General features: G+C 44.4%; 1 long non-coding RNA gene across 1 annotated transcript; it reads right to left on the bottom strand.

Annotated features, from left to right (window-relative positions):
• Nucleotides 1-204: 204 nt before the first annotated feature.
• LOC132659523 (uncharacterized) lies at nt 205-3,560 on the bottom strand. Its single transcript, XR_009600061.1, has 2 exons — nt 3,478-3,560; nt 205-2,280 (listed from the first exon to the last, which is right to left on the bottom strand). It is a non-coding gene; the product is annotated as an uncharacterized LOC132659523 (long non-coding RNA).

Here is a 3,560-nt window from a genome sequence, read left to right as displayed (position 1 = left end):
TAAGATGCCACTTCACACCACTAGAATGTTTATAATAGAAAAAGACAATACCAAGTGTTGGCAAGGATGTAGGGAAAGCAGAACTCACATATTGCTGGTAGGAATGCAAAATGGTGCAGCTACCTTAGAAAGCAGAGTGGCAGAGTTTCTTAAAAAGTGAAACAAGCTGATTCACTTTGCTGTACAGCAGAAACAAACACAACATTGTAAAACAATGTTTATTTTTTCTTTTAAAAAAATAAAAATTTTTTTAAAATGTGAAAACCCGTATAGCCCAGTGATTCTGCTCTGAGATATTTACATAAGAGAAATGAAAACATAAGTCCACAACAAAGGCATAAACATAACTATACAGAGCAACATTATTCATAATAGCCAAAGCCTTAAAACAAATGTCCATCAACTAAATAATGAATAAATAAGTAAATGGGATCTAAGCATATGGTCTAGATAATAGTTTATATTATCCAGCCATAAAAAGGAATGAAATACTGAAATATATTCAATATGGATGAACTTTAAAACATGCTGAGTCAAAGGAGCAAGAGACAAAAGATCACATATTACATGATTCCATTTCTATGAAAAGTCCAGAATAGACAAATCCATAGCGATAAGAAGTAGATTAATGGTTGGCTGGGGTAGAGAATGGCAATTGACAAAAAAATGGATATGATGAATTTTTATGGGGTAATGGATATGTTGATAAAATTAGATTGTGATGATAGCTGTACAGTTCTATAAATATACTAAAAGTTATTTAATTTTTACTCTTTGAGTAATATTTTTTCAAAAAATGTAAAGACAACTTCAAAGAATTCAGGAAAAGCAGATATAAGGAGCAGCCACTACCACAAGGGCTTGGAGAAGCCCCAGAAGAGCACACCCCACACCATCAACTCCACACGCCCAACACTCCTCCACTCACCTGCCTTGTCTCCAACGTCAAAGAAATGTGAAGCACTCAGACATGATCCAACTTCCTACCTCTTTGCCTGCAACTGACTTTTCCTCTTTTCTCCAGACCCAGAGGGTGAAGGGTCCCTTTTCCCAATCTCAGCTGGCCACGTGCTCCTCATCCCTTCATGCATTGTCCTCCTAGGCTCTGCTCCACACTTAATCCCCTTTCTTTAAAGTCTGCCTCTCCTTCTCCACTGCCCTCTGCCACATATCAAAATGTGCACACCTCTTCCATCCAAAGAAAAAGAAAGCTTCTCCAATTCTGCTACTTCTTCAGCTACTTCTTTAACTTCTCAACTTCTCAAAAGAATGGCTGGCAACATGTTTCCACTCTTCTCCCATTTGTGTGTCAGTCCACAGAAATAAGGCTTCTGCCACTTACCCTTTAACTATTGTACTCTGAAAACAGAACAATGACCTCCTCCCAAGTTCCCAATCAAAAAGATTCTTTTTTCAGACCTCACGTGACTTGCCCTCTCTGATTGCTCCCCTTGAAAAACTCTCTGCTCCCAGTGTCTCTCCTGGTACCTGCCGCTGTGTGGACTCCCCTTCTACCTGATGCTCCCTAGTGTTCTGACCTTGGCCACATTCTCTTCTCAGACCACAACTCTCTCCTCGGCCATCTCTTCACTCTCACAGCTTCAACCACCTTAGGGCTTGTGGCTCTGCAAACTCTCTCCAGACCAGGCCTTCGCACTGAGCCTGAGAGTCAGAGATCCATCTGCCTTCGGCATCTCTCCAATCTGCCCAGACCCACTTCTCCTCCAGCGCTCCCTGTGCCAGCAAATGTCACCACTATGTACCTAGTTTATCAGCCAGAAACCATGGGGCCATCCTAGTCTTCTTTTGCTCCCTCATTCCCCATAATCAAATCACTAGTCTGTATATCTTTTATTTTTTTAAAAAATTGATGTGGACCATTTTAAAAGTCTTTATTGGTTTTGTTACAATATTGTTTTGTTTCATGTTTTGGTTTTTTGGCTGATAGGCATGTGGGATCGTACCTCCCCAGACAGGGATGGAACCACCCCTCCTGCATTGGAAAGGGAAATCCTAACCCTGGATTGTCAGGGAAGTCCCCTGTATCGCTTTTACAATACAATTCAAAACTCTCTATAACTGATCCCTCCTGTCTATCCTCAGTGCCCCTCCCTGGATGAGGAGCAGTATCACTTGCTGTGTGCTTGTTTTTCTAAACCCAGACATGGAATTATCATCACTTGGCGCAGAAGCTTCTGCAGTGGCTCAGCGGTAGAGAATCTGCCTGCGATGCAGGAGGCACAGGAGATGCGGATTCAATTCCTGGGTCAGGAAGATCGCCTGGAGGAGGAAATGGTGAAAAAACACTCCTGTATTTTTGCCTGGGAAATCCGATGAACAGAAGTGTCTGATGGGCTGCAGTCGAAAGGGTTGCAAAGAGTTGGATGTGACTGAGCATGCCGGCATGCACAACAACTGCACAGAATTTATCACCTCTGAAGCATCACCCCTTCAGTAATGCTGATGGGGAGACTATTTGAACCCTCTGTGCTGGGTCAGGCTTTGTCATAGAACAAGAATCTTAAACCCAGTCTAGAGGATCCAGGTGTGTCTCTGTTGAATAGTCAGTTGAATATGAAAATAAGTAACTTCACTGGGGCGGGGCAAAGCTGGCACCGGGGGTAATGTAGACAGCGGAGAGGAAAGGACTGAGCTGAACTAAAAGACACCGTGCTCTGTCTGAAGGCAGCGATGCTCCGCCGCACCCATCAATCGCAACGTGGAAATGCAGGTCTCGAGTTGCCAAATAATCTAATTCCCCACCCCACCCCCTCAAAAGCTAGAAATTCTGATTTTTATCTAAAAATCTTCATTTTACAGTGTTGGAGATGAATTCAAAATATTTTTTAAAGTATCAGGTAGTCAAGCAAAGCATAGCTATAGGACTGAGAGGACTTGTTCAAGACTTCCACAATTGAAGGTTTTTTTAGCTGTGGAGGAGCATGGTAGAAACAATGTTCTGGGAAGATGTTTCTAGAAGCAGTGTGCATGGTCCCGCCTGTGAGGAGAAGGTGAAGGCAGGGAAAACTAGCAGCGAGCCCAGGTGTGGCGAGGAGAGGCCCTGGATGGGTGGATAGCAGTGGAGCCAGCATGTCGTGGATGTCCCCCACACCACACACCAGCTGAACAAGACACAACCAGAGATGACGTCTTCGTGGCAAAATTCTCCAAAGGAACCCAGCGCAGTCTGAGTTGCTGCCTCCACTCACCTACATTAACCTGCACTCCTCAGCCCCACCCGCATCCTCTTGAGGAGCCTGAGGGACCTTGGTGCTGTCCATATGGCTCTGATGAGGAAGTCGGCTCGCTAGTTGCAGAACTGCCATTGTCTCACTGTTGCCTTATGCAACTGGCAGGCCTGCCGAGCCTGTTTCTCTATCTGGATCCCCAAAGGAAAGCCTCTGGACAATCTGACCTTCCTCTCGGAGACAGTAAAAGGAGCAATGAGGAAGCATTTGCAAAGCCCCCCACACCCACCTGTTTGTCGAGCGAAGGAGAGCTGCTCTCTAAATTATTAAGGAGACCGATCTGAGCCCGGAGGGAGTCTTGGAAACTTCATT

This window comes from Ovis aries, chromosome 1, assembly GCF_016772045.2.
Source record: "Ovis aries strain OAR_USU_Benz2616 breed Rambouillet chromosome 1, ARS-UI_Ramb_v3.0, whole genome shotgun sequence".
In the NCBI taxonomy this organism is placed as follows: domain Eukaryota; kingdom Metazoa; phylum Chordata; class Mammalia; order Artiodactyla; family Bovidae; genus Ovis; species Ovis aries.
This window is presented reverse-complemented; position numbering and strand designations above follow the sequence as displayed.